General features: G+C 46.3%; 1 pseudogene; it reads left to right on the forward strand.

Moving 5' to 3' along the window:
- LOC117546227 overlaps positions 1 to 20,000 on the forward strand; it is a 39,025-nt pseudogene that overhangs the window by 18,518 nt on the left and 507 nt on the right.

Here is a 20,000-nt window from a genome sequence, read left to right on the forward strand (position 1 = left end):
GCACACAGCTGGAGACCAGGGGACACTAAAGAGTGACGCACACAGCTGGAGACCAGGGGGACACTAAAGAGTGACGCACACAGCTGGAGACCAGGGGACACTAAAGAGTGACGCACACAGCTGGAGACCAGGGGACACTAAAGAGTGACGCACACAGCTGGAGACCAGGGGGACACTAAAGAGTGACGCACACAGCTGGAGACCAGGGGACACTAAAGAGTGACGCACACAGCTGGAGACCAGGGGACACTAAAGGCCTGGGCTGCTTCTCAGGTCGACTATTTTCATTTCCTCGCTCCTCGGTCCTCGGTCTCACCGGAAGTTGATTTGCCTGCGCCATCTTGAGTACCGTCCCATGGCTCTTATTTCTGCCGGAGGACCGAGGATCGAGGAGCGATCATGGAGGAGCGATAACTGAGGAAACACCAGACCATCCTCCGATGAAATCCTCAGATACTCACCCCGCCCCCTTACTGTGTATCGCTCACTGATTGGACGAGGCAGTGCATGCTGATCTGATGCTTCTTGACATGAGAGCAGTTTCCCAGCGGAGTGAAGAAAATACATGAACCTCACGGGACTCACTCCTCAGTTTATACTGTGTTTTGTTTCAATTCATGTTTCATTTAGTTACAAATATGTGATCTGAACAACAAAGTGGTCAAAAATCATTTTATTCGTTTTTTGGAAACATTTTCATGATCGCTTTTTTCGTTTTACATTTTCATTTATTGTCATTTCCATTCAGTCATTAAGTGCTATTAAAATGTTAATGTTGTAGTGCCGTGAAAAGAGAGTCGGAGGCGGTGTATTAAGAATGGAGTTCCAATCTTTATTATCCATTACTTTCAGAGAGGTTAACACATGCACTGCTCTGCCTGATGAGCTAGCAGGAATGGCAGCTAAAGCTACAGGTGTTCCCCACTAAAGGGTCCGTGTGGCAACACAATAAGCAAGGTGAATTATGTCCAATAACGTGTCACCACAATATGCTACATATCCACACAAACAAACAAAGTGTGCAATCCAATGAATGTTAATCTAACTGGGTTTTGATAGATAACATATCTATTTTTCTTCTCTCAATTATTGTATTTCTATTGTGCACTCTAATCAATATTAATCAAACTATTGTTCGTTTATACATTTTAAGAATGGCGTTTATCTTTTTTGACAATGAGTTCTTATTTTATTTTATTTATTTGGGTCTACAACAGATGATACAAATGTTTGTGTCAGTAAATGTGTACTAACAGAGGGGGGTGTGTGGAAATAACGGGGTCAGAGCTGCTGTCAGACGATCAGCTGTGCAGCGTCATCACAAACGGACGTCGCTTCACGTGACGCTCCGGAGGAAAGGACATCCCATTGCTCTTAAAACTCATTTCCCTGCTTCTCGTGGTTTCCTTGCGTCCCTCCATGCTTCCTTGGTGGGAGGGACTAAACGCAGGGAAACGACGCAAGTGAGGGAAGCAAGGATTTCATTTAATCGACCTGAGAAGCAGCCCAGGGGACACTAAAGAGTGACGCACACAGCTGGAGACCAGGGGACACTAAAGAGTGATGCACACAGCTGGAGACCAGGGGACACTAAAGAGTGACGCACACAGCTGGGAGACCAGGGGACACTAAAGAGTGACGCACACAGCTGCAAACATTTGTTTGTGCGGCGACAAACTGTTTGAATGTTGTTTTATCTGAAGTGCGGCTGTGCAGCATTAGTCATGGATCAGCTGAACTGCTGCAGGACTGAGCCGACAACCTGGACTCAGAAATGTCTTGCTATCCACACAGAGGGAAGCTTTTCTATTGTTTCATACATTAGGCTTTCAGGAACTACAGCACGGTCACATGACTTCATGTCACCACCGCTAAGCTAAAGGAGGCTAATGTTGGGCTATAAAGGAACTACAGTACGGTCACATGACTTCACGTCACCACCGCTAAGCTAAAGGAGGCTAATGTTGGGCTATAAAGGAACTACAGCACGGTCACATGACTTCATGTCACCACCGCTAAGCTAAAGGAGGCTAATGTTGGGCTATAAAGGAACTACAGCACGGTCACATGACTTCACGTCACCACCGCTAAGCTAAAGGTGGCTAATGTTGGGCTATAAAGGGACTACAGCACGATCACATGACTTCACGTCACCACCGCTAAGCTAAAGGTGGCTAATGTTGGGCTATAAAGGAACTACAGCACGGTCACATGACTTCACGTCACCACCGCTAAGCTAAAGGCGGCTAATATTGGGCTATAAAGGACCTACAGCACGGTCACATGACTTCACGTCACCACCGCTAAGCTAAAGGAGGCTAATGTTGGGCTTTAAAGGAACTACAGCACGGTCACATGACTTCACGTCACCACCGCTAAGCTAAAGGAGGCTAATGTTGGGCTCTAAAGGGACTACAGTACGGTCACATGACTTCACGTCACCACCGCTAAGCTAAAGGTGGCTAATGTTGGGCTATAAAGGAACTACAGCACGGTCACATGACTTCACGTCACCACCGCTAAGCTAAAGGAGGCTAATGTTAGGCTTTAAAGGAACTACAGCACGGTCACATGACTTCACGTCACCACCGCTAAGCTAAAGGTGGCTAATGTTGGGCTATAAAGGAACTACAGCACGGTCACATGACTTCACGTCACCACCGCTAAGCTAAAGGTGGCTAATGTTGGGCTATAAAGGAACTACAGCACGGTCACATGACTTCACGTCACCACCGCTAAGCTAAAGGAGGCTAATGTTGGGCGTGATGACGTTTAGCCGTCTCGTTTAGTTACTTGTAAACAACCTCCGTCTTTAAATTCACCAGTGGGGTATTTACTGACACATTTTATGTTGTATAAAAAAACTTGTCTTGACATTGATGTATTTTATATTTGCTTGCAGACCTTTGACTAATGGACTTTATCATCTAAATGTTTCCTCTGGGAAATATCTGACCTGTGTGCAGCTCGTTAGTGTTTACATCAAGATGCAATTATGAAGTCATTAAGACAATAACGAGGAGAGTAAACAGACGGTTATTATGTTCATGTGATGGACTTATTAATCAGAGAGGAAAACATAGTGTTCAAAAAGCTCTTTATTGTTCTCATACTGCCCTCTTTTCACCCTCTTTCTGAAACCAGAGCCCAGTCTGCTGTGGTTGGTTAGCTTGGCGGCTCTGTTGTGATTGGTCAACAGCTTAGAGATGTCCCGCCCCTTAGCCTATCACGTACAATGTGTTTGAGCGCTAGTCATGATAAACAGCAAGTGTTACATAGTGATGTCACTACTAATACACAGCTATTTTAGCCTTTGCAGACCATTGACATGCACTAACACATAACACACCACAGAAGAAGAGCAGGGCCTCTTTAAATGTATTTCACTGGCTGTATATTTATGTATTTTTAGATACGTTATAATCTGGTAATGTGGGGATTTACAGAAAAGGCCAAAGACAGACGAGTTGATGGTGTTGAATAAAACATAGAAATCTTCTCCTGAGATAAAGGCTTTTTACATTTCCTGAATTTAATTCCGAGCAGACGATAAGAATAACGAATATTTATATTCTGACGGCTCCGACAATAACCATATTCAGGATTATAATGCAGCAGGAACGGATTTAAAGTGCTGCTTCTCCTCTGGGACATAAAGAAGATTGGCTAATTTAAGGATATATAATTAGGATTTGACTAAAACTAAAACTACATTTGTTAAATGTTGATTTAGAGGAAAATTACCTTCCAGAAAATCCACTTATCTACCAATGTGCTGTAACATGTGCATACAAAGTAAGACCAGGGGACACTAAAGAGTGACGCACACAGCTGGAGACCAGGGGACACTAAAGAGTGACGCACACAGCTGGAGACCAGGGGACACTAAAGAGTGACGCACACAGCTGGGGGACCAGGGGACACTAAAGAGTGACGCACACAGCTGGGGGACCAGGGGACACTAAAGAGTGACGCACACAGCTGGAGACCAGGGGACACTAAAGAGTGACGCACACAGCTGGGGGACCAGGGGACACTAAAGAGTGACGCACACAGCTGGAGACCAGGGGACACTAAAGAGTGACGCACACAGCTGGGAGACCAGGGGACACTAAAGAGTGACGCAAACAGCTGGAGACCAGGGGACACTAAAAAGTGACGCACACAGCTGGAGACCAGGGGACACTAAAGAGTGAGGCACACAACTGGGGGACCAGGGGACACTAAAGAGTGACGCACACAGCTGGAGACCAGGGGACACTAAAGAGTGACGCACACAGCTGGAGACAAGGGGACACTAAAGAGTGACGCACACAGCTGGAGACCAGGGGACACTAAAGAATGACGCACACAGCTGGGAGACCAGGGGACACTAAAGAGTGACGCACACATCTGGGAGACCAGGGGTCACTAAAGAGTGACGCACACAGCTGGAGACCAGGGGACACTAAAGAGTGACGCACACAGCTGGAGACCAGGGGACACTAAAGAGTGACGCACACAGCTGGAGACCAGGGGATACTAAAGAGTGATGCACACAGCTGGGAGACTAAAGAGTGAGGCACACAGCTGGGAGACCAGGGGACACTAAATAGTGATGCACACAGCTGGGAGACCAGGGGACACTAAAGAGTGACGCACACAGCTGGGAGACCAGGGGACACTAAAGAATGACGCACACAGCTGGAGACCAGGGGACACTAAAGAGTGAGGCACACAGCTGGGAGACCAGGGGACACTAAAGAGTGACGCACACAGCTGGGAGACCAGGGGACACTAAAGAGTGAGGCACACAGCTGGGAGACCAGGGGACACTAAAGAGTGATGCACACAGCTGGGAGACCAGGGGACACTAAAGAGTGACGCACACAGCTGGGAGACCAGGGGACACTAAAGAATGACGCACACAGCTGGAGACCAGGGGACACTAAAGAGTGACGCACACAGCTGGAGACCAGGGATCACTAAAGAGTGACGCACACAGCTGGGAAACTAAAGAGTGAGGCACACAGCTGGGAGACCAGGGGACACTAAATAGTGATGCACACAGCTGGGAGACCAGGGGACACTAAAGAATGACGCACACAGCTGGAGACCAGGGGACACTAAAGAGTGAGGCACACAGCTGGGAGACCAGGGGACACTAAAGAGTGACGCACACAGCTGGTAGACCAGGGGACACTAAAGAGTGAGGCACACAGCTGGGAGACCAGGGGACACTAAAGAGTGATGCACACAGCTGGGAGACCAGGGGACACTAAAGAGTGACGCACACAGCTGGAGACCAGGGGACACTAAAGAGTGAGGCACACAGCTGGGAGACCAGGGGACACTAAAGAGTGAGGCACACAGCTGGGAGACCAGGGGACACTAAAGAGTGACGCACACAGCTGGGAGACCAGGGGACACTAAAGAGTGACGCACACAGCTGGGAGACCAGGGGACACTAAAGAGTGACACACACAGCTGGGAGACCAGGGGACACTAAAGAGTGACGCACACAGCTGGGAGACCAGGGGACACTAAAGAGTGACGCACACAGCTGGGAGACCAGGGGACACTAAAGAGTGACGCACACAGCTGGGAGACCAGGGGTCACTAAAGAGTGATGCACACAGCTGGGAGACCAGGGGACACTAAAGAGTGACCTACACAGCTGGGAGACCAGGGGACACTAAAGAGTGACGCACACAGCTGGAGACCAGGGGGCACTAAAGAGTGACGCACACAGCTGGGAGACCAGAGGACACTAAAGAGTGACGCACACAGCTGGAGACCAGGGGACACTAAAGAGTGACGCACACAGCTGGGAGACCAGGGGACACTAAAGAGTGACGCACACAGCTGGGAGACCAGGGGACACTAAAGAGTGACGCACACCTGGGAGACCAGGGGACACTAAAGAGTAACCTTACTAGTTAAATAGTTATCTTGTAATAATAAATGTATGATTTAATTAGAAAGCAATGTATTATATTTCATTACCTCTGTAATAAAAAAGTCTACAGAAATTGAATAATTTAACAAATTAATAAATTAATAAAAATCAAATAAAGATATAAGAAATAAAATAATATCGAAGAAGTAATGATAACAATGCATCAAAACGATTTCAATTTAACCTCAAATTCATCTATTTATTATTCATCTTATTATTGATAAACCTCAAAGAGAAAAAAAGACAAAATATATTTTTCAATTATTTGATTGTTTTATTATTATTTTGAATTGTTTTCTCGCCTCCTTTAAGAGAAACACCTCCCACCTGATTTACAGGTAGCTCCTCTGATGCTAAATCGCTAACACATCGCTCAGTATTGACTGCAGCTAATTAGCATGCATGCTAATGTATCAGTACACTGATCACAGGCTTCATCACACGCCTCACTCTGCAGTCGGATAAACGGCTGATTTAGCAGCCTGACTAATGACGGATGTGTTTAGCATTCGAGCTAATGAGCGTTGCGTTTAGCATTCGAGCTAATTAGTGTTTGCTCCACAGAGAGAAGCTGTTTACTCGTTTACACTCGTTTTATTTACTCCCATTATCCTATTGAAGTGGATGTATTCCTCTTGCATTACTGTGCAATGTAAACAGAAATATATAAGGAAATATATGAAAAAAGGACATTTGGAAATAAATGTAATAATTAAAATAAGATCCATCTTCTCCGCTTATCCGTGGTCGGGTCTCGGGGGTCTCGTTCCAGCAGAGAGCCCCAAACGTTCCTTTCCCATCAACCAGCTCTGACTGGGGGATCCCAAGGCGCTCCCAGGCCAGCGAAGAGATATAATCCCTCCACCTGGTCCTAGGTCTACCCCTTGGTCTCTTCCCAGCTGGACGTGCCTGGAACACCTCCCTAGGGAGGCGCCCAGGTGGCATCCTAACTAGGTGCCCGAACCACCTCAACTGGTTCCTTTCGACGCGAAAAAATCCTTAAAATAGGATAAGTACTAATAAATGAATAAATAAACAATCTGGAAATTTAAAAGACAGATGAATAAATTGATACAGTACTTGTACTCTTAATAAAGTACTTCACAGTGTGTATTAGTACCTTTACTGCAGTACAGGACGTAAGTACTTCTCTGAGTGTATTGCAGTATTTCAGAGCCGTTTGTGAAGAGGATAATTTTTCACTTATTGAATCTGAGAAGACTTTCAGAAAGAAATGCCTGCAGCAGAGAATACAAGCAGGTTAATACGTGTGTGTGTGAGCAGTGTGTGTGTGTGTGAGCAGTGTGTGTGTGTGTATGTGTGTGTGTGTGTGTGTGAGCAGTGTGTGTGTGTGTGTGTGTGTGTGTGTGAGCAGTGTGTGTGTGTGTGTGTGTGAGCAGTGTGTGTGTGTGTGTGTGTGTGAGCAGTGTGTGTGTGTGTGTGTGTGTGTGTGTGTGTGTGTGTGTGTGTGGTGTGTGTGTGTGTGTGTGTGTGTGTGTGTGTGTGTGTGTGTGAGCAGTGTGTGTGTGTGTGTGTGTGTGAGCAGTGTGTGTGTGTGTGTGTGTGTGTGAGCAGTGTGTGTGTGCGTGTGTGAGCAGTGTGTGTGTGTGTGTGTGTGTGAGCAGGTGTGTGTGTGTGTGTATGTGTGTGAGCAGTGTGTGTGTGAGCAGTGTGTGTGTGCAGGGCCGCCCCTCCCTACAGGCCAATCACGCAGGCTGCAGGGCCTAACCCTAACCCTAACCCTAACTCCTAACAGTCATCGTCATGGTGACGCTCAGCCTCTCCCCTTAACTCCTAACAGTCATCGTCATGGTGACGCTCAGCCTCTCCCCTTAACTCCTAACAGTCATCATCATGGTGACGCTCAGCCTCTCCCCTTAACTCCTAACAGTCATCGTCATGGTGACGCTCAGCCTCTCCCCTTAACTCCTAACAGTCATCGTCATGGTGACGCTCAGCCTCTCCCCTTAACTCCTAACAGTCATCATCATGGTGACGCTCAGCCTCTCCCCTTAACTCCTAACAGTCATCGTCATGGTGACGCTCAGCCTCTCCCCTTAACTCCTAACAGTCATCATCATGGTGACGCTCAGCCTCTCCCCTTAACTCCTAACAGTCATCATCACGGTGATGCTCAGCCTCTCCCCTTAACTCCTAACAGTCATCGTCATGGTGACGCTCAGCCTCTCCCCTTAACTCCTAACAGTCATCATCATGGTGACGCTCAGCCTCTCCCCTTAACTCCCAACAGTCATCATCATGGTGACGCTCAGCCTCTCCCCTTAACTCCTAACAGTCATCGTCATGGTGACGCTCAGCCTCTCCCCTTAACTCCTAACAGTCATCATCATGGTGACGCTCAGCCTCTCCCCTTAACTCCCAACAGTCATCATCATGGTGATGCTCAGCCTCTCCCCTTAACTCCCAACAGTCATCATCATGGTGATGCTCAGCCTCTCCCCTTAACTCCTAACAGTCATCATCACGGTGATGCTCAGCCTCTCCCCTTAACTCCTAACAGTCATCGTCATGGTGACGCTCAGCCTCTCCCCTTAACTCCTAACAGTCATCATCATGGTGACGCTCAGCCTCTCCCCTTAACTCCCAACAGTCATCATCATGGTGACGCTCAGCCTCTCCCCTTAACTCCTAACAGTCATCGTCATGGTGACGCTCAGCCTCTCCCCTTAACTCCTAACAGTCATCGTCATGGTGACGCTCAGCCTCTCCCCTTAACTCCTAACAGTCATCATCATGTCAACCACAACACAGAGAAACACTGAGAGAAATGTGTGTAGTTGTTGATGCATTGCTGACAGAGGGAACTACATTTAAATACAGATTTAAGAAGTATCAGTTTTTGAGCTTGTCATAAGCATGTGTTGTCTTGACTATATTACAACTATAATATAACTAAATAATATAGTATTTATATTATTGATTTGATTATGATTACTATTATTAGTAGAAGTAGTTTATTTACATTAATTATATTTTAATCTTTGTGAGGCTAGTATTTGGCAGGAAATGCAGACGCACCTGTAAACGCATACTGAACGACATACATGCACATTTACCATTTACCTCACTGTGTACAAAAGTAACTGTTGATAATAATAATAAACAGGAATTATATTTGCAAAGTAGCCTACTTTGTTTTAAAAAAAATGTTGTTCACTCCTGTCGGTTGGGGGGGGGGGGGGGGGCCTTATCTCACAATGTCGCTTGGGGCCTCAAGTTGGCCAGGGGTGGCCCTGTGTGTGTGTGTGTGTGTGTGTGTGTGTGTGTGTGTGTGTGTGTGTGTGTGTGTGTGTGTGTGTGTGTGTGTGTGTGTGTGTGTGTGTGTGTGTGTGTGTGTGTGTGTGTGTGTGTGTGAGTGAGCAGTGTGTGTATCCATGCCTGCAGGAGGAATCACTTGTTCATCTTCATAAACATCTGCCCTGTTTATCATCACCTCCACCCCCACAATGTAATGCCTACACTCACACACACACACACACTCACACACTCGATCTCTGGGTGTGTGATGGTGGGTTTTAATTGGAGACATGTCTGTGGTAATTAACCTTCAGGTGGAACAGAGTTATCATTAGCCGTGTGGCTGAGCAGAAATTGAAATGAGGAATTAAAAAGATGTTCTTCTGCGTGAAGATCACCGGTCAGTGAACGCCTTTAAATGTGAGCCTGTTCTTTATTTAAATATTAATATATACAGCAATACCCCTGATCATGTGCAAAGAGGTTTCACATAGAAGCTTAAAGGTTCCTGAGAAACACATGTAACAGAATTTACAGGTTTAGAGCTAACAAATAAACACCAGCCTGAATGTTGTATTGGCAAAATAAATACAAATGTAAAAATCCCACAGATGTTCTGAATATATTTCAATCAGGACGGTTTTGATGAAAGAATACATATTTAGTGCAGAGATACACAAATTAATGTAATGGAGTTTTGACGATTAGGCCCCGTTGTGCAGGAGTATATAATTCAGGGGGGGGGGGGAGAACCGATCCGATGAAACCCCCCGGGCTCTTGACCCTGGTGGTGGTGAATGGATAGTTGGGGTCGGTCTGAAGAGGAGGAGCTTGACCCTGGTGGTGGTGGTGAATGGATAGTTGGGGTCGGTCTGAAGAGGAGGAGCTTGACCCTGGTGGTGGTGGTGAATGGATAGTTGGGGTCGGTCTGAAGAGGAGGGGCTTAGCTTGACCCTGGTAGTGGTGAATGGATGGTTGGGTTCAGTCTGAAGGGGAGTGGCTTAGCTTGACCCTGGTGGTGGTGAATGGATAGTAGGGTTTGGTCTGAAGGGGAGGGGCTTAGCTTGACCCTGGTGGTGGTGAATGGATGGTTGGGTTCAGTCTGAAGGGGAGTGGCTTAGCTTGACCCTGGTGGGTGGTGGTGAATGGATGGTTGGCGTCGGTCTGAAGGGGAGTGGCTTAGCTTGACCCTGGTGGGTGGTGAATGGATAGTTGGGTTCGGTCTGAAGGGGAGGGGCTTAGCTTGACCCTGGTGGTGGTGAATGGATGGTTGGGTTCAGTCTGAAGGGGAGTGGCTTAGCTTGACCCTGGTGGTGGTGGTGAATGGATAGTTGGGGTCGGTCTGAAGAGGAGGGGCTTAGCTTGACCCTGGTAGTGGTGAATGGATGGTTGGGTTCAGTCTGAAGGGGAGTGGCTTAGCTTGACCCTGGTGGTGGTGAATGGATAGTAGGGTTTGGTCTGAAGGGGAGGGGCTTAGCTTGACCCCTGGTGGTGGTGGTGAATGGATGGTTGGCGTCGGTCTGAAGGGGAGTGGCTTAGCTTGACCCTGGTGGTGGTGAATGGATAGTTGGGTTCGGTCTGAAGGGGAGGGGCTTAGCTTGACCCTGGTGGTGGTGAATGGATAGTTGAGTTCGGTCTGAAGGGGAGGGGCTTAGCATGACCCTGGTGGTGGCGAATGGATGGTTGGGGTCGGTCTGAAGGGGAGTGGCTTAGCTTGACCCTGGTGGTGGTGAATGGATGGTTGGGGTCGGTCTGAAGGGGAGGGGCTTAGCTTGACCCTGGTGGTGGTGAATGGATGGTTGGGGTCGGTCTGAAGGGGAGGGGCTTAGCTTGACCCTGGTGGTGGTGAATGGATGGTTGGGTTCTGTCTGAAGGGGAGTGGCTTAGCTTGACCCTGGTGATGGTGATTGGATAGTTGGGGTCGGTCTGAAGGGGAGGGGCTTAGCTTGACCCTGGTGGTGGTGAATGGATAGTTGGGTTCGGTCTGAAGGGGAGGGGCTTAGCTTGACCCTGGTGGTGGTGAATGGATAGTTGAGTTCGGTCTGAAGGGGAGGGGCTTAGCATGACCCTGGTGGTGGCGAATGGATGGTTGGGGGTCGGTCTGAAGGGGGAGTGGCTTAGCTTGACCCTGGTGGTGGTGAATGGGATGGTTGGGGTCGGTCTGAAGGGGAGGGGCTTAGCTTGACCCTGGTGGTGGTGAATGGATGGTTGGGGTCGGTCTGAAGGGGAGGGGCTTAGCTTGACCCTGGTGGTGGTGAATGGATGGTTGGGTTCTGTCTGAAGGGGAGTGGCTTAGCTTGACCCTGGTGATGGTGATTGGATAGTTGGGGTCGGTCTGAAGGGGAGGGGCTTAGCTTGACCCTGGTGGTGGTGAATGGATAGTTGGGGTCGGTCTGAAGGGGAGGGGCTTAGCTTGACCCTGGTGGTGGTGAATGGATGGTTGGGTTCTGTCTGAAGGGGAGTGGCTTAGCTTGAAAGGGGTTGAGTGTGTGTGTGTGTGTGTGTGTGTGTGTGTGTGTGTGTGTGGTGTGTGTGTGTGTGTGTGTGTGTGTGTGTGTGTGTGTGTGTGTGTGTGTGCGTGTGTGTGTGTGTGTGTGTGAGCAGTGTGTGTGGTGGTGGTGAATGGATAGTTGGGTTTGGTCTGAAGGGGAGGAGCTTGAAAGGGGTTTGAGTGTGTGTGTGTGTGTGTGTGTGTGTGTGTGTGTGTGTGTGTGTGTGTGTGTGTGTGTGTGTGTGTTGTGTGTGTGTGTGTGTGTGTGTGTGTGTGTGTGTGTGTGAGCAGTGTGTGTGGTGGTGGTGAATGGATGGTTGGGGACGGTGTTCCTGGTTGAACTTGCGCTGAGCTTCATATACAAAATAATAATGATAAAGCCTTTTCAAGTTTGGACTGGATATTTAAAGTGCTATTCATGACTACATGCTTATAGAGGACACATTTGCTCAGTTCATGTTGATATTAGTAAGTGGCTCTACTGTGACACGTGTCCTTGCTTTACTGTTTTTTTATTATTAGATATCTGAAAAAAATGTATTGTCTTGATTGTTTTTTTCAGAAAATGTCAAAATCCTGAGAAAAAGTGAAATATTTTCATTTTATCGAAAAATTATAAATGTTTTGAAAATTGAAGGATTCTGAGAAAAAGCAACATTTCAGAGAACACGTCAAAATTCTGAAAGAAAATATTGATTCAGTCAGACATCTCACGTGTTTCTCAATATCTTTATTAGAAGCAGCATATTGTTTGAGTTTCACTCCACAGATGTACAAAGAACATTGAGTGATGATTAAGTAACTATCCCCCAAGTCTACAGGTGGAAGCTGGGGTGGAAGCTGGGGCGGAAGCTGGGGCGGAAGCTGGGGCGGAAGCTGGGGCGGAAGCTGGGGCGGAAGCTGGGGCGGAAAGCTGGGGCGGAAGCTGGGGCGGAAGCTGGGGCGGAAGCTGGGGCGGAAGCTGGGGCGGAAGCTGGGGCGGAAGTTGGGCGGAAGCTGGGGCGGAAGCTGGGCGAAAGCTGGGGCGGAAGCTGGGGCGGAAGCTGGGGCGGAAGCTGGGGCGAAAGCTGGGGCGGAAGCTGGGGCGGAAGCTGGGGCGGAAGCTGGGGCGGAAGCTGGGGCGGAAGCTGGGGCGGAAGCCAAGCCCCCAGGAAGTGCGCCGGACTCAGACGAAAATATTCGTGCTGGCCAAACGGCGGTACTACACTTCCGTTTGGTTGCCAGGCCCAGAAACACTTTTTCCCATTGACTTACATGGGGAAAGAGTGCTCTGTAACTTGTTGGATAATTTTTTTTAAACTAAATAAACTACCCAGTATGAACACTTGTATAGCCCTTATTAAAAACATTCGTTCCTCAAGTTATAAAAATGTGCTAATAACGTTATTCTGAGAGTTATTTCCCTCTGCATTATGAACGCGCATCTAACCCACGGGACCGCGCCGCCCGGCACATTCATGTTACGTGTCCCGACCAATCAGAGCACACTGTGCTCACAGGGAGGGTGGGGCTGGAGCTATTGGAGCTACAACGAGCCGTTAAAGCAGTGGTTCTCAAACTTTGAGAACCACTGCGTTAAAGGCAGAGAGTGAAATTCAGTGAATACACGTAGTTTACAGAGATGCTGTTTGAGAAACCAATGTGAGTTGCGTTTATCTTTACCCATGGATGCACAATAAGAACTGACCCATATCGTCTTACTGCCATCCCACGGAGCTGTAATCATGGATATATTGCACATGTTTGCTGTAATTCATTGTCATACTACATGGGCTGTATGATTACATCTTGTACCGTAAATGTTGTATTAAATAAAGTTAATATTACCGACATTATTAACGTCCCTGTAGCTTCGTATTGCACTAAGAAGCTTATTGCACTGTATATAAATATATATACACAGTACAATAATTATTTCATGCTAAATGAAGCTCTGTTGGATATCACTAGATCCTATTACAGCGTAATATAAGTACATAACGATTTATGTGTACATTAGCATCATTACTAGCTAGCCGCTAGCCGCTAACTGCCGCCTCGTTCATATCAAATCCATGATAACATTTACGTGTACGCAAATTGACGTGCTTGATGTGAACGAGCATTTTGGTTTAAAGTTGCGCATGCTCTATGAGTGCACATACGGGTACTTCTCAGGCATGCTGGGTAATCTGTGACGTTTCACTCTCTCAAAAGTTGGGCCATTTTATCATCATGCGCTAATGAGCAGCTCTCATAGGAATGAATGAGGCCCCGCCTCCCACGCTGTATCCAGTTCTTATTATACATCCATGGTGGAAGCTGGGGCGGAAGCTGGGGTGGAAGCTGGGGCGGAAGCTGGGGTGGAAGCTGGGGCGGAAGCTGGGGCGGAAGCTGGGGCGGAAGCTGGGGCGGAAGCTGGGGCGGAAGCTGGGGCGGAAGCTGGGGCGGAAGCTGAGGCGGAAGCTGGGGCGGAAGCTGGGGCGGAAGCTGGGGCGGAAGCTGGAGCGGGAGCTGGGGTGGAAGCTGGGGCGGAAGCTGGGGCGGAAGCTGGGGCGGAAGCTGGGGCGGAAGCTGGGGCGGGAAGCTGGGGCGGAAGCTGGGGCGGAAGGTGGGGTGGAAGCTGGGGGTGGAGCTGGGGTGGTGGGGGGTGGAGCTGGAGTGGAAGTTGGGGTGGAGCTGGGGTGGAAGCTGGGGTGGAGCTGGGGTGGTGGGGGTGGAGCTGGGGTGGTGGGGGGTGGAAGTTGGGGTGGAAGCTGGGGCGGAAGCTGGGGTGGAAGCTGGGGAGGTGGGGGGTGGAGCTGGGGTGGAAGCTGGGGAGGTGGGGGGTGGAGCTGGGGTGGAAGCTGGGGTGGAGCTGGGGTGGTGGGGGGTGGAGCTGGGATGGAAGCTGGGGAGGTGGTGGGGCAGGCGAACAGCAGCAACATGAAACAAGCAGCAGGAACATGAACGTAGCAATAGCAAGTGAACACAGCAGTGGCAGCATAGCGAAGGCAGGAAGACCTGGCAGCTTAAATAGAGCGGCAAGTTAAGGAGAATGTGATTGGTTGGTTGTAAGAGGGATGAGGCGCGTCACATGTTAATATATGATTGGTGCTCGAGTTGACTGCCTGAACTAGCTCGCAGGCTTCGCTCCATTTTTTTCAGAAAATTTCAGATAAAACGTCAGAATTTTTAAAGTCAAAATTCTGAGAAATAATTGTTTTGAGTGTTTCTGAAAATGTAAGAAATTAGAGCAAAAGTCAAAATTCTGAAAAAAAAGAAGAAAAAATTGTTTTGCTGAAATTGAAGATTCCTGATGAAAAGTCCAATTTCAGAGAAAAAGGTTGAAATCATGAAAAAAAAATCATAATTCTGAGAAATTCAAAATGTGGAGGAACAATTGTTTCTCTCTAAATCTTCTTTAATCAGACAATTTAAGAATTATGATTTTTTTTTTCAGAATTATGACTTTTTCTCCTATTTTTTAGATCAAGGTCAGAATTCCGACTATAACTATATTAGCCTATTTTCTCAGAATTCTGTTTCAAATCTCTAAAATAAAGTTCACATGTGGTCCTCTCGTGATTTGGGCACAGTCAGAGTTTGACGTCTATATCTTCTTTCTATATACATAGTTTTAGGAAATGAAGCTACATATTAACTTTTCTCTCCAAATATCTTCATAATCATGTCACTTCCTTGTGCTCTGGCAAACTGCGAGCACATAGAGTTCCTCCAGAGTTACCGAAGCAAAAAGCAGCTCCTCCAAATGTGTCCGGTAATTACAGATATACAAATATCTCCGCTTCTCATCTACGGACATTACCCTCCTGCCAAAAACAGTCTGCAAACATATCCAGCATTTATTAGAGAGGCTGCTTTAAAAGGAGTGTGTTTTTTTGTGTATGTGTGTGTGTCTCATGAGGTATTATTTCCCGGTGTCAGAGAGGATTAGCAGCATGGATGATCTGCTAAATGTCAGACAGATGCTAACGGTGGCTGCAGAGACAAGGACTGCAGTAAATCCACAGTTAGCCGCCGTGCTAACGTGCACGGATTAAAAATGCCGATTGAAATGTCACACAGTGTGAATCAACTGTGAGGGTTACCTGGAGGGGAAAGGGAGGATGCTGATAACACACTTCCTGTTGGCAAACAAGGGTGTTTTATTGTTGGTTGTTAGCCTGAAATAAGGTCTGTGTGAGAGGAGAGTAAAATCTGATGTCTAATGGATGCAGATTTGATGGAAATGCGATATTGATTAAGCCGGTCATGATCTGTGGAGTGATGGTGTGATTAACCCTCATGTTGTGTTCGGGTCTCCCGTTTCAAGTGAAAATTATATAATGACTACGCTCTAGTTTTTTGTATCGGAACAAGGCTTCATGATATCCTCCACAACAGCTATATAAACACTACAAATACTGACTTTGACCATTTTTGTCTGCTGGTCTCTAAAACAAAAAAGTGTATTATTTGGCGTTGGGGTCGTGACTCAAGGTCAAATCAATCAAGATTCATCTTTGACTTTAGACCCCCCCCCCTTCATCAACTGTAACAATTATTTTTCACAACATACCCCTGGTCTCCCCTCCCTCTAAGGTCTGTGGTTAACACGAGCTGAAGACATTTGTATTAAAGGACATCAAATACGTAATAAATACCTAACGAGTACATTTAAAAACCGAGGTTGCTAACAATTGTTTAAATGAGGCGTGCTGTAGTTCCTTTATAGCCCAACGTTAGCTTTGAGTCTTAGCGATCTGTACGTTTGTTTTGACCTTTTATCATTTAATCAAAGGTCACGTAATTCTCTGGATATTGTGTTTGTGTTGTTCTGATTTAATACGCTTAAATTAACATCTTCGTCATTGATGAACCGGTGGTGCGTGCGTGCGTGCGTGCGTGCGTGCGTGCGTGCGTGCGTGCGTGGCCTAGCATTACTATCGTTGTGGGGACCTACATCTGTTTACACAGTCACTTGTGGGGACTCGCCTCCCTTATGGGGACAAAATGGAGGTGTCATGGGGAGTCATTAATTGTAGGGTGAAGTTAGGGTTAGGGTTACGGGTTAGGGTTAGGCATGTGTTGGTTATGGTTAAGGTTAGGATAAGTCTCCAGGAAATGCATGGAAGTCAATGTAATGTCCCCTGAAGTGATATATACATGGTGTGTGTGTGTGTGTTTCCTTTGACATATTACGTGTTAATGTCCATGTCCGCCTGCAGCTGCTGTGATATGAGCTCAACACTGAACTTCTGCATAAAAGCTGATTCATGATTAAAATGCTTGTGCATTTACATTTCAAAGTCTCTTATCGTCTAAAAAACGTTGATAACATTCAGTGTTCCAAAGAACGAAACCAATAACTTAAGAAGAGGTGTCGTACTTCTGTGTTGGTCCCTGGAGGCAGCATCTCCGCAGTCCAATGTGATTTTTGATTATTGTAGGGAATAATGTCTTCGAAAAACCACGTCATGTTGACCATCACAGCCCTAATGACATCCGTTTAGTCCTCTTTTTTGCCTACTGAATATAACAGAAATATCATATTGATGTTTCCTCTGGTGCCGTCAGTGGATCACAAAGTCATTTGAAGGGACAATGTGTGGTGGCAGCTGTAAAATAATAGACAAGATAAAAGGTGTCACCATCTGACAGTTCTGATCATCGGGAAGCTTTTAAGAGATTTCCTTCACAGAGGAATTTATCTTCCGCACGCTGTCAACATCCCTCATGTTTTCACTTCCTTTCAGTTCCTGTTCGATGCCAGAAAACGTCTTCTCTGAGGCAGCGAATATCAGACACATCACTTATAGGAGAACTGTTGTGTTTTATTTCTACAAATTAGGAATTTCTGCAGAGATAATACCGTTAAAGAATAGTGTCTCTACTTTAAAGAGTCCTCTCCTGCTGGTGTTCAGGTGTATATCAGTATGTAGTGTCTCTACTTTAAAGAGTCCTCTCCTGCTGATGTTCAGGTGTATATCAGTATGTAGTGTCTCTACTTTAAAGAGTCCTCTCCTGCTGATGTTCAGGTGTATCTCAGTATGTAGTGTCTCTACTTTAAAGAGTCCTCTCCTGCTGATGTTCAGGTGTATATCAGTATGTAGTGTCTCTACTTTAAAAGAGTCCTCTCCTGCTGATTTCAGGTGTATATCAGTATGTAGTGTCTCTACTTTAAAGAGTCCTCTCCCTGCTGATGTTCAGGTGTATATCAGTATGTAGTGTCTCTACTTTAAATGAGTCCTCTCCTTCTGATGTTCAGGTGTATATCAGTATGTAGTGTCTCTACTTTAAAGAGTCCTCTCCTGCTGATGTTCAGGTGTATATCAGTATGTAGTGTCTCTACTTTAAAGAGTCCTCTCCTGCTGATGTTCAGGTGTATATCAGTGTGTAGTGTCTCTACTTTAAAGAGTCCTCTCCTGCTGATGTTCAGGTGTATATCAGTATGTAGTGACTCTACTTTAAAGAGTCCTCTCCTGCTGATGTTCAGGTGTATATCAGTATGTAGTGTCTCTACTTTAAAGAGTCCTCTCCTCCTGATGTTCAGGTGTATATCAGTTTGTAGTGTCTCTACTTTAAAGAGTCCTCTCCTGCTGATGTTCAGGTGTAATATCAGTGTGTAGTGTCTCTACTTTAAAGAGTCCTCTCCTGCTGATGTTCAGGTGTATATCAGTATGTAGTGTCTCTACTTTAAAGAGTCCTCTCCTGCTGATGTTCAGGTGTATATCAGTATGTAGTGTCTCTACTTTAAAGAGTCCTCTCCTGCTGATTGTCAGGGGTATATCAGTGTGTAGTGTCTCTACTTTAAAGAGTCCTATCCTGCTGATGTTCAGGTGTATATCAGTATGTAGTGTCTCTACTTTAAAGAGGTCCTCTCCTGCTGATGTTCAGGTGTATATCAGTATGTAGTGTCTCTACTTTAAGAGTCCTCCACTGCTGATGTTCAGGTGTATATCAGTATGTAGTGTCTCTACTTTAAAGAGTCCTCTCCTGCTGATGTTCAGGTGTATATCAGTATGTTGTGTCTCTACTTTAAAGAGTCCTCTCCTGCTGATGTTCAGGTGTATATCAGTATGTAGTGTCTCTACTTTAAAGAGTCCTCTCCTGCTGATGTTCAGGTGTATATCAGTATGTAGTGTCTCTACTTTAAAGAGTCCTCTCCTGCTGATGTTCAGGGTGTATATCAGTATGTAGTGTCTCTACTTTAAAGAGTCCTCTCCTGCTGATGTTCAGGTGTATATCAGTAATGTAGTGTCTCTACTTTAAAGAGTCCTCTCCTGCTGATGTTCAGGTGTATATCAGTATGTAGTGTCTCTACTTTAAAGAGTCCTCTCTCCTGCTGATGTCAGGTGTATATCAGTATGTAGTGTCTCTACTTTAAAGAGTCCTCTCCTGCTGATGTTCAGTGTATATCAGTATGTAGTGTCCTCTACTTTAAAGAGTCCTCTCCTGGCTGATGTTCAGGTGTATATCAGTATGTAGTGTCCTGTACTTTAAAGAGTCCTCTCCCTGCTGATGTTCAGGTGTATATCAGTATGTATTGTCTCTACTTTAAAGAGTCATCTCCTGCTGATGTTCAGGTGTATATCAGTATGTAGTGTCTCTACTTTAAAGAGTCCTCTCCTGCTGATGTCAGGTGTATATCAGTATGTAGTGTCTCTACTTTAAAGAGTCCTCTCCTGCTGATGTTCAGGTGTATATCAGTATGTAGTGTCTCTACTTTAAAGAGTCCCTCTCCTCCTGATGTTCAGGTGTATATCAGTTTGTAGTGTCTCTACTTTAAAGAGTCCTCTCCTGCTGATGTTCAGGTGTATATCAGTGTGTAGTGTCTCTACTTTAAAGAGTCCTCTCCTGCTGATGTTCAGGTGTATATCAGTATGTAGTGTCTCTACTTTAAAGAGTCCTCTCCTGCTGATGTTCAGGTGTATATCAGTATGTAGTGTATCTACTTTAAAGAGTCCTCTCCTGCTGATGTTCAGGTGTATATCAGTATGTAGTGTCTCTACTTTAAAGAGTCCTCTCCTGCTGATGTTCAGGTGTATATCAGTATGTAGTGTCTCTACTTTAAAGAGTCCTCTCCTGCTGATGTTCAGGTGTATATCAGTGTGTAGTGTCTCTGCTTTAAAGAGTCCTCTCCTGCTGATGTTCAGGTGTATATCAGTTTGTAGTGTCTCTACTTTAAAGAGTCCTCTCCTGCTGATATACTTGTAATATAATCTCCACTCTCAAAACAAAACTGCAGTATTTTTGGAAGTTAAATAAAATCGATGCTGCTGCTGTCAGCTTTTTAACTTTAACTGTGTGTGTGTGTGTGTGTGTGTGTGTGTGTGTGTGTGTGTGTGTGTG

This window comes from Gymnodraco acuticeps, unplaced genomic scaffold (assembly GCF_902827175.1).
Source record: "Gymnodraco acuticeps unplaced genomic scaffold, fGymAcu1.1, whole genome shotgun sequence".
Classification (NCBI taxonomy): Eukaryota; Metazoa; Chordata; class Actinopteri; order Perciformes; family Bathydraconidae; genus Gymnodraco; species Gymnodraco acuticeps.